Source organism: Carassius carassius, chromosome 4, assembly GCF_963082965.1.
Source record: "Carassius carassius chromosome 4, fCarCar2.1, whole genome shotgun sequence".
Taxonomy (NCBI): Eukaryota; Metazoa; Chordata; class Actinopteri; order Cypriniformes; family Cyprinidae; genus Carassius; species Carassius carassius.
Window position 1 is genome coordinate 29,814,008 of NC_081758.1, and position 11,593 is coordinate 29,825,600.

General features: G+C 36.5%; 1 protein-coding gene across 2 annotated transcripts in view; it reads left to right on the plus strand.

Moving 5' to 3' along the window:
• The window catches only part of LOC132139729 (tenascin-like), a 60,371-nt gene that overhangs the window by 291 nt on the left and 48,487 nt on the right, over positions 1-11,593 (plus strand). The window contains exon 1 of one of the 2 annotated variants that reach the window (XM_059548309.1): positions 9,473-9,594. The exons of the other annotated variant lie outside the window; for it this stretch is intronic. The gene's annotated coding sequence lies outside the window, so the exon portion shown is untranslated. Of the gene's footprint in view, positions 1-9,472; positions 9,595-11,593 lie in introns of those variants that run through there. 2 annotated transcript variants of the gene reach the window in all.

The window sequence follows — 11,593 nt, forward strand, 5'->3', positions numbered from 1 at the left end:
AAATATTTATTTAGTTTTCATTACCCAATTTCTTATGAAAGTTAAACAAGCAGGACACAAATAGCCAAAAGCTATATCAAGTATTGATCTAAGCCCATCTAAAATTAAGCAGTACCCTGTCCTCATACATTTTGTGTGTTCTTGTTGGATTTGGTCAAGATTCTGCTTATTTCTCCCCCTTCTTGACCTGGATAATAAGATTAAAAAGCCCTCTGATCAGTAATGCATGCAACATCTCTGAGGGAATATTTTGAAAGCTCTGAGTGTGTTTGGTGTATAATGCTGACTGTAAATCACAGACGGACTGACACTCACTCCATGGTGATAACTCAGTTACACTGTGAAGATGTGGGTCAATCTCTGAAGGAATGGTGTGTAGTGGGAAGTGCGGATAGATGAGGAAAGAGATGACAGAAGGGATAAAGCTTGAGCACTCATAAGGATTCCAGGCGTGCTCAGGAATGATATTGAATCCTGGTCTTGTGCATGTCCTATAAATATAAATCTTCTGCAAACAAAGAGACTATTGCCCTTATCATGTTTTATGGTCTCAGAGGAGGGAAAGAGAGAGAGAGAGAAACCAAATGATAGGGTAGAGAAATGCATTGCGATTCTTTGGTATTCTGTTTAAACAATGAAGTGACATTGTTGGCATTTGGTGTCAGAAGGCTTTGCAGTATAGGTCAGTACGACTGCACCTTGTCTAGATGTAGTTTCAAATAAAAAAAAACAGAGCACCAAGGACATTTTAATGACTCAGTGTGAAGATTCTTATGGACAAACTTCAATGGTGTACTGTGAGTTCAGTGGGATTTTAGTTGCTTATGGTATTCCAAAAATCTGAGGTGATATTGAAAATCTGGCTAGTAACAAAACTTTATGTAATTAAAGTTTTTAAAAAACAATTTTTTCTAAAAAATTAAAAATGAATAAGAAATAAGAAAGAATTACAAAATGGGGTTATGGTATTATTAACTTGTAATTTCTAATTAATTTTAATTTTGTTACTTTTTGGTGCACTGTAGTATTACAATATTTATATGTAGTGGCAGTTTTTTTTTTTAAATGCCATTTTTTATTTTCATTTTCCATTGCTGAAACTTTTATTTAATTTACTGTAGGTTTCCTGTTTTTCCCCTTTTTTCATTTAAGATTTTTTTTTTCAATTTTTGTTAACAATAATAACACTGTTCTTAGAAATACTACAAAAAAATTCTGAAATTCATGTTGAATTTTCAGTTATTATTTATTTGAAACTTTATGCTTACCATTAGATGAAACGCAATATTTGATTTTGTAAATGTTACATGGCCATTTAAAGGTGCTTGATTTTCATTGGTTAGATCTTCTCACTGCACACTTTATACACAACAGTGGGCTCAGATCTGGTGAGAATGAGAAGAGAAGAGAAGGCTGTGTCATTATCTGAGCTAGATTCAGTCGGTCTGGATGTGGGATTAGGAGGTGAGGAGGGATATGAAGCTCTTTAGACAGCTCAAAGATGACACAAAGATGGCGTGGTTGTGATTACCAAGCCCTTGATTAGTGGTCCTGTTACATGTTGAATTAGGCTCAAAGTTGTCTTTACACTAAAGAGTTTGTGTTATGGGTAGAGTGTTGCTGTGTGATGCTATGGATACATGTCTTAAGCTATTTTAACAAATCAGCAAGTGGAAATTATTTTGTGGCTTCCTTTGTGTTGGATTGATTTCAGATCTGCTGGAGACGGAGTCCCTCAAAGCTTCCAGGGTATGGGCTGATGTATTTCATTAGGGTTTCAGCTGTGTTAGAGATGCTTCCAACCACAAACAAAACACACACACCTTCTTTGAAGTTCAGCACAAATGATTGTAGTCACATTGTTGATTTGTGTATGACATCATGAAGGATGTGGTGAAGTTCAGGTCCAGGAGTGGAAAGGCTGTTAGCTTTCTGTTCATGAAGCTGTCTGCTTAATCATTATGAGTCACTGTAACCTTTCAGTAATTTTAGTGTGTGCCTTTTTTACATTTTGGGATTACCTTGTTAAAATGGTTGATTTTAATTTCAAGTGAATATTTTATTATATATATTGTGACATACCCAACACTATTCATCTATGTGTTTTTAAATCCAAATAGAATGTAAATAGGGGAGACCAGGAATGTTGTAACACATTTTATTTTAATGTGGTTTTTTTTTCTCAGTATAATAGAGTCAGGTAAAGAAAAAAAAATTCTTGTGATAACCTGCTATCCTACTAACACACTAATATTAAACATATTAGAATTTAAATATTTACAGTATACATTTTAATGTAAATTTTATAGAACTTGTTTTTTATATATCAAATCAAGAAAGGAAAGCGGTTGATTCAGATGATACCAGTTATCTCATACTAACCTAACCTTATTGCAAATGAAATAATGAGCCAGGCATTCAAATTTACTGTTTTACCTCAATTCAGTTTAATCCTGGACCTGTCTGTGTGTCTTTTTGCTCCGTGACGCAGTTTCTGTCTCCTGTTAATTGTGTTAATTTGATTCCAGATGTGTCTCCTTAGTTATTCGTCATCCCGTGTTTAAAAGCCAAAGTCTGTTCAGTCTTCATTTGTTGGATCTACCAGCTCAGTTCATGTGTCATTCTGTGTTTCCTGTGTGGCTATACCCTGTTTGTTGGATTCATTAAAGACTATTTCATGTTACCCTTGGCTCCGTGTTCCTTCAAGCAGCGATCGTGACAGCTGTGAATCCTTTATATTTTTGCATAGAGAGGTGGTAATGTATGGAAGTGATTTCATCCCTATAGCTCTTTTTTTATGGTTAAACACATGAGGGTGTTACAACAATCAAAAACACATTAATTTTGAATCTTGGTACATTAAATTATATAGGCATTTCATAAATAACCAATTTAAAAAGATTTGCTTTCCAATTTGCAAGAGCTAGTGCACCTGTTTCACTGTTACCAATAGGAACAGAAGATTAGGACATTGCCTATATGCATTCATTTAGCTGTGATAAAAAGGGAGAGATGAATAGCCTTGCAAATATTGAATAAACCTCAGAGCTGTCACAAACAATGATATACATTTACAAGTGTGTCCTCATACTGCTTCTGAAAAGTAAACTTTTATAAGCGCACCAAGGAAAGCTGTTGTGTTCAAAGAAGAGAGAGCACAATTAAAGGCTAACCAGATTTCATTTTCAGTGTTATCAGATATGTTGGAGATGTTGTCATCCTGTTAGTATTTACTGAGCTTTATGAGAATATACAGTATGAGATAATTCGTGGCTAAACACAGCAAGGAAACCCATAAGCATCATGGCTGTCCAAAGATAACACAGAACAATGCGCTGAAAGAGACACAGAGCCACTGTGGAGAGTGACTTGCCAAGAGACGCTTCCTGAGGTATTTGATTGCAGAATTGCTCCTGAATTACCTTGGCAAGAATGCAGGTTACACTCCATAGATGGAGAGAGAAGCTCATGCCAGGAGAGCAGTGGGTATCATTATGCTATCTTGTTTGCATTGTTCATTGCCCTGCTGTTGTATTAATGGCTTTTCTTCTTCTTTTATCATCTCTCTAAGCATGTTGAGCATTGGTGGTTAGGTTTTATTGTACTTAGTACTTAGATAATTAGTCTGCATCTCTGCACACAGTCAACCTCAAGCACTGTGAGAAAATTAAATTTCTTAAAGGGCCAATCCATATATAAATAAGAAATGGTCATCATTTATTCACACTCATGTTGTTCCAAACTTGCATATCAAGGACAGTTTCATCGTCAGTTTGATTACGCCTTTAATTGATTTTTTCGTACATTTTAGCCATATGCACATAAACTGACAGTCACCACTGATAAGCTACTACTAAATATTGTAGAAACGTAATTTTCTGTAAAGTTGCTTTGCAATGATTTGAATCATAAAAAGCGCTATAGAAATACATTTGAAGTGAATTGAATCCAGCAAAGCTTTATTTTTGATTTACCAGCCCAATATACCACACACTTTATACAAAAGTATATAAGTCAGAATAACAGGCTTTAAAAATGTATTACAACTTGCTAATTATGGCTATTGCACCTTTCATCGCCCCCATGCATTTTTCCCTCATCCTGTACTTACAATATACAAGTTTATGCCATTGTTTGTCAACAATGGATTAGAGAAAAATTTAAATGGAAATGATATGTAAAGATAGGTTTTGAAACCAAAAAAGGCAAGATTTGCGATGCAGAGCATGTAGTTACGAAACTGAGTTGTTGAGACACTTCTCTTAAATGTGAAATGGCAGAGGTGTTATGTACACATTGCATTTAAAAGTTTACAGACTACTTTATTCAGTGTTTAAGGTTAATTCATTTGTTTATTCAACTAGCTAAAATAAGATATTCAAGGGTTAACAATTGTTTGATCATCTTTAGAGCATTTAAGCAGCCTTATTAGTATCATTTAATTGAAGGATAGTCTGTTGTAGTATGTTAAATTGATGTTTTGACTCCATGACTCCTGTTTATATCTGTCCAGACCTCTTCCCTGACTGCCAAAGGCTTCTTTCTGTAAACTGACACTTAATGGGATGGTCATAGTTGGCAGGATCACGAATATAATCACCCTTAAAAGCCTAAAAGTGACAGGAGTCTGCTTGAACAGAGGATCCCTTGTTGAAATAAGCAAATAAGCTTGAGTTTAAGTGTATCCCTGCTAAGTCAGCATATGCCAGGTCTGTAGACAGCAGTCAATAGCAGGCATAGTTTACAAAAAAAATCTGAGAAGTTAAGCTCAACTCAAATTTGCTTGATATGTAAATAGTCTTACCACTAAAAACAAATATGTACCAACTTTCTTCACCCTAAATACACTTTTTCTTTGCTCTTCTCTAATGTCTTGACCATTTGACCATTCTCTGACTGTTTGGTTTGTTTTGTTTCAGTTTCTATGAACAACGCTATTGGCTTTCTTGTAAAACAATGTATGAGACTACACTTTCACAATAAAAAGTCTGTTCTTTGTTGACATGCCCATCTTGGCTCCTGAAATGAATCTAAAAAGGGTTGTGAGTTGAGCTTGTGTGACACTTAACGACAAATTACAGCAACTGAAAACACATAGAATACACACTAACCAGCTGTCCTGCTGCTCCCCACTGGGCTCTGGCACAAACAAAACTCATTTGGCCTCAGCTCCCCTGAATTGAACCCAGTGTCCATGGAGAGAGAGCTTCATCTTTCCACAGTCAAGTGCACTTGGCAGCCAATTAATGACAAAAGGATGAGGAGAAACAATACCTTCCAGGTTTTTTTTTTTTTTTGAAGTGGCTGTTTCCTTGGACAAGAGGAAAATTAGCCATCAAAACAAACAGGTAATCTAACTTCTCCAAGGTCATTCAAGTTATTTTTCTTTCACGAAAATGTGAAGAAATTGAGCTTTGAAATGGAGTGTCTGTGTTATTTACAGCTAGGGTCTCTTGTAGACCTTTTCTTTTCCCTGAGAGAGTGAAACATTCTGCTCTAGGATCCAGTGCCAGCTGAAGAGCATCAGTGCCAGCTCCTTTTCCTTCTTTACAACAACCAATGGCATTATTTTGTCTGCTGTGTTGCTAAAAACAGGCTCATCGATGCTCAACGACACTCAGCTTTACAGATCCATGGGACCGTGGTTAAGCTTTCTGACATCATACTCTCTCAGATGCTCTTAAGTAGCAGAAGACCATTCTGTCTCTTCGTAAACAAGACAGAAAGAACTTCGGCTGAAGATGAGAACGTTCCATGGGAAACAGGTGAACTCCTGATACTTGCAAGATATCCTGAATGACTATGTGATATTGTACCTAAAGGTCAAACATGAGCAGAATAGTGTTCCATTAAGTGTGCACTCATTTTTGTTTTAACCTTGGCTCATTGGAAAAAGTGCCTCTATGTACGTTTTAGCAAAACTCCAAAAATGTACATTACAGTACAATGCAATTCACTGCAGTTTCCAGAGGAAATGAACACAAATTGCAGTAAAACACCAACAATTTTTTCTATTTTTATTTTTACACAAAAATATGATTACAGGGCAGATGATGTTATGTTGAAGATTTATGTTATGACCTCAAAACACTTACCATAGTGCATCATTTATAGACTAATATATTTTGACATTTGCATTACATCACCAGCTTCATATACGGGTATGTGGATTTTCTCATGAAGTAAACTCGCCCGGTAGATCACCCGGTACAGCATTGTACTTTCGGATTGCCTGGGTATGAGTCTTGTGAAACACCGGTCATGACGCTGAATAAAACAGCTCAAATACTTGAAGCAAGCAAAAATGGCATGGTTGCCTCAGTAGATGCATTTTTATCTCTCATTTTGTTATCAGTTGGTACTCATTTTACAAACCAAATCATGTAGATTTGTGGTCTGGAGACATGCAGCGTCCACTCAGGCATGTTCTTGACTCTGTGGCTTTGTGTTAGGTGTCTGTGTTGCCTCATCCAAGGCTTTCTTTCCAATCCACCATTGAACTGTACAAAATGGCCAGACATTGGCTTGGTCCAGTGTTAATCAGAGAAGCATGTCGGCCCTGGAGGACAAATAGGATTTAGCATGGCTTGGATCATTGCTCTCTTCCCAATGATAAAAAGCACAACCTCCTCAGCTTTCTTCTAACAGACTAAGACAGCGAGGTAATTTTCCTAGTGTCTCCTGAAAAGGTATCCTTTGTCTGATGGTCAGACCTGACCAGACATGAGGATTGCAACAGTAGCAAATCAATCACCAAAGAGTTTAGCTCCACTGAAAAGGTTCCTGATTTAGAAAGAAAGAAAATGTGAACGCTGTAACTTATGCCTACAGAATGGGGTAGCTTAGCATTACAGGTGGTCTGGGTAATGTTCTGGACAAATAGCCCTTTCTCCACTGAGATTAGACATGGAAATAGCCCTTTCTCCACAGAGATTAGACATGGAAGTCTTGGAAAAGTTGATACACCCAGTGTCAGGAGTGCCTCAACATATGTTTATATGATCTTGCTCCTTGACAACATCAAATATATTCAGTTAGATGTAAAATGGCTAAGTAATATGGCTATGATCATATTCTCCCCCATATCTGAGTGGTTTTGCTCTGAAGTCGTAATGTTAAAAATAAGTGGCTGCAGAAACCATTAGACAGTTTCAGATCTGTGTTAGGCTGAGTTGTTAATGAATTCATGAACTGTCTAGGCTGCTTATTTGCTTCAAGATACCATGGTATCTGACAGAAGAACCTTTTGGTCAAATCTTCTGAGGAAGTTGATTCTAAGAATATCTTGAAGAAACATAGCATTTGTGTATATACATCTGTGTGCATCTTAATTAGACATCGCTTCAATGAGTAGGTTTAATTACCCATGTACAGTATGTGTATTATAATATTTAATATTTTTGAAAGAAGTCTATTATGACAGCATTTATTTAAAATAATTTTTTTGTAACATCATACATTTTTACTGTCACTTTTGATCATTTTATCAGATTTAAACTTGCTTGCTGAATAAGAAGTATGAAACTGAAATTTACTTTCCAAGAAAAAAACAACAACAACAACTATATTTTAAGCATGCAGGTTCACACACACATACACACACGCTTTTCTGTGTTGTGATTTAGTCTTGAATGAGGATAAATGTAAGTTTCTTTCTTTTCTTTTCTTTTCTTTTCTTTTTGCCACCAAAAAAAGGTGCAAATGTCAGAAGAAAATTAACATAAGAAACAGCTTGCTTCAGGAGATAGCACAACAATTGAATTGGATACAGAATGGTGTATCATTAAAATGACCCTAAAATTAAGGAAAAATTGTTTGTGCTTCCCTAATCATCTTAATATGTAAATCTGCACATTGCTGTAGTTACATGCACGTATGGTGTTCGTGTGCATTCCAGTTTTTGCACAAACACATGCAAGCATACCAGCAGATTAATAGAGCATAGAGATGTGTTTACTGCTGCTGCTTTAAGAGCTCCCAGGAGGCAATAATAACTCTGTGTCAATAGCAGGGCACATCACAGACGGCCAGTATGGTGCTACCATATGCCAGTCTCATGAGGAGGGATCATGATAAAATTGTCTCAAACAGGGCTGTGAAGAAAGGGGATAGTGGGTAGGCACACTCATTCAATGTAGGTGAAAAGGTAAGAAGAGGAGTGGAGGGGCCCTGGGTCATTGTGGTGGATAATATTTCAGGATTTGGTGATTAATTGTAGATCTTTTACTAGTATAAAAACCCAAGCATAAGCTTAGTGGACACAAGAAGACACTGAGCAATCTCTATCTGGTCCGTATTACATGTCATGCTGGGACTGGATGAGCTCATACAGACATCCCAGAGTCTCTCAATCAGACTCTGAGCTCTAATACTCTCAGGACATGATTGGAGCGTTGGGCCAGGGCTGCAACCTGCTGCTTGAGGCACTACATGAGACTCACTGAAAAAAGCAGCACTATGAATATCCATGGCTTACCTTTTCTGGTTGGATACAGATGACTCAATAATGCTTTGTGGAGCGATGTGATGTTGCAGTGCTAACCGATGGGAGGTCATGCAGACCAGTATAGATGTTCAGTTTAATCCTGCATGATGGGATTTATTTGCCATTTTTGACAAAACTGCAGGTTTGTAGTCAGATCATCTTTAAAAATGTACCCCAACTGATATAGTTACACAACAATGTGCATATTACGGCTGTCATGCATCTTGTGAGTGTAAAAAAAAATTGTAATGGCCCTTATGTATTATATTAGCTACTGTACATAATAATATTATTATCACTTAAAGAATATTATTTTATTTTATTCATTATATATGATTAAACACCAACATGTGCACTGAAATGTAAAGGGCAAGTTTTCCATGACTAAGCTGAAAGTAATAAGAGTCTTTCAGCAGGGGCAGAAGAATGTGTACGTGCTGCTGTGTCCTCTCCTTCCTCTCTTTTGCACCTTGAGAATGAAACAGTGTGTTCTTTGTCTTTAACACTGCCTGGTGACACACACAGTTGAAGTTACGGAAACAAAAACAAGAGGGCCACCATGTCCATTCATCCTTCCGAGATACTCTCCCAGCATTTCAATGCACACCCCTTTCTCTAATGGACTTTGCAGGCGTCTGCAGCCTGGCCCACAATGGAATCGGGGGTCTGCTGTGCACGTCAGTCACACATGAATGAACCCTGTAAGCCTAGCCCCTTCAGTCTTCCTTTATGCCACAGAGTGAATATTAAGATAAATGGATGCACCAGTCATTAGATGGACTGGGTGGGGGTTAAAATCAGCAGTGAATACAGAGTTCAATTATACAACTCAGCTTGATGTGTTTTTTTTTATAGGGAAAAAATCCAGACATTGCTACTGCGTTTTTCAGGAAGACAGTTGAACTTTAAGATATTTGCCTCTGTTAATCTCCACTGGGGATGTTCTGACTGAACTTTTCCTCTGTGCCTTCCTAGATCTATCCTTGCTTTAAAATGGTAGTCAGAAATGTTTGCTGACTGACAGGCAGAAAAGAGAAATGAGGGAACCGGAGGAGAGAGGAAGAGCAATTTAGGAATCCCATCTGAGGGGGCAGCTGATGACAGCTGAGGTGAGAGTCGAGCTGCCTCGGTGCGCACTAATGTCAGTCATGCTCTCTCACTCATACATCTTTTCACTTTATCATCAGATCATTTCCTCTCTGATCTCCTTTTCATTGTCTAGAACAACTTCCACATTCTTGACTCCCATTTTAATACCCCTCAGAGATGTTTACTTCTTTTTTAGAACTTGCTGTCTCATTGAGAATGCATGAGAACACATGATCTACGGATGTTAGATGGATTCACTGGCTGCAGGAAAAGTGGATTTTGGGTCTGTTTTTTTTTTTTTGCACTGCTTGTAAGACATAACTGATCCAAGTATAAATGTTGAGGTTTTGTGAGTTTCCATGTTCATTTCACAGCTTAGGTTAAATATGCATTTTATATATATATATATATATATATATATATATATATATATATATATATATATATATATAAATAAATAAATATATTTATTAAATATTTTTTACCATGTCTGAATTTAATTATGAAAAGAAAAGAAATACAAATTTTAATTATGCGCACCATTCAATATTTATCTAAGAATGTCTTCTCAATTGCAAGTAAATTTCTGAATTTGAATGTAATTTAAATTTAAGTGGTAAACAAGATGCAAAATTACCCGGTACAGACAAAACAAGTGAAAAATGTCAATTTTGGTTGATTTTGAAGTTTTCACAAAAATTAGTTCATTAAGCTGTCATCTAGGAATGAAAAAATGAAGTGTGGGACTTGATTGATGTTAAAAGTAAAAGAGTTATTAAGAGCAATAAGCCATGAAAAGGATCTTATGTGATTATTTGGTTTTCTTACTTTAATGATTGTGTTTAGATGTAAAATGAAGAAAGTACAGCACTGTTAATTTAATTGGTTTATTTGTTCTAGTGTTTATATGCATCATGGTTCTTATTTTTAATAACAAAGATAAAACAACTAAGAAATATTATGATTGATATACCGTAGTAATTATTATTAAGAAAATAATTGGAGGAAAAGATACATTGATAATTGTTTTATAGTCAAATCATGAGGCAAGTGAAGATTCACTTCCTTTATTCCTTCCTTTGTCTCCCAGATTGCATTTCCTGTGTTGAATGTCTTTGAATTACATTTCAGAAAATTTATTTTTGTCATTTCAACTCAAATTCCACTTCTTCTGGGGTTTAGCCAGTTTAATTCGTATTCACACTCATGAATGAAAGGTAGTACAATTCAAAATTTTGCATTACCCTGGTATATTTATACAATTATTCCTGGAAGATACTCAAGCTGTTTAACCCATCACTTGTACTCAAGGACCTGGCCATGTTCTGTTCCTTTGCATATTTTAGAATGTTTGAGCTGGTAGTCAGTCAATGAAAACTTCTAACTTTAAGTGATGTTTGAATAGCTCAGACTAATTTGATGAGTGTTTGAGTGAAGGGTCTTCACTGGCTTGTTACATCTCACCAGTGTCTCCTCCTACCGCAACATTTACTCCACCGGTCTCGCTCCGTTCCCACGGCTCTTGGCCCGACCCCTCTCTTCACAATGGCAGTGTGGTAGGATGAAGAAAACTCAATCATTAAACAATTTTCTTTTATTTTTGGCCACCACTCTCCATCTTCACTAACTTCATTTCAGCTTTCAAGTTAGGCATTAAATTACTAGGGAGTTTTAAGGACAGAGATTTTTTGCTCTGAGCTTGTTGCTATAAAACGCCGTCACGAACATCTCTGTAGGCTTATGTGATTACTAGATCCATCAACTTAAGGATTCAGACTCACCTGGGTGCATTGTTATAGGATAGATCGAGGGAAAGGCTGTTTGGGCCAATTGTAATTTTGTAGATCTCTGAATACACAACAAGGGTCATAACCTCCAGCAAATGTGCATCTCCAATTATACCTAATGGCACTTTTCGAGTACAGTAGTCCACGTTTCTTTAATCCCTGTGCTAGACATTAAACTGCTTGTTGTACTGCAGTATCTTCCATGAAACTATTTTAGCACTAAAAGTTAAAT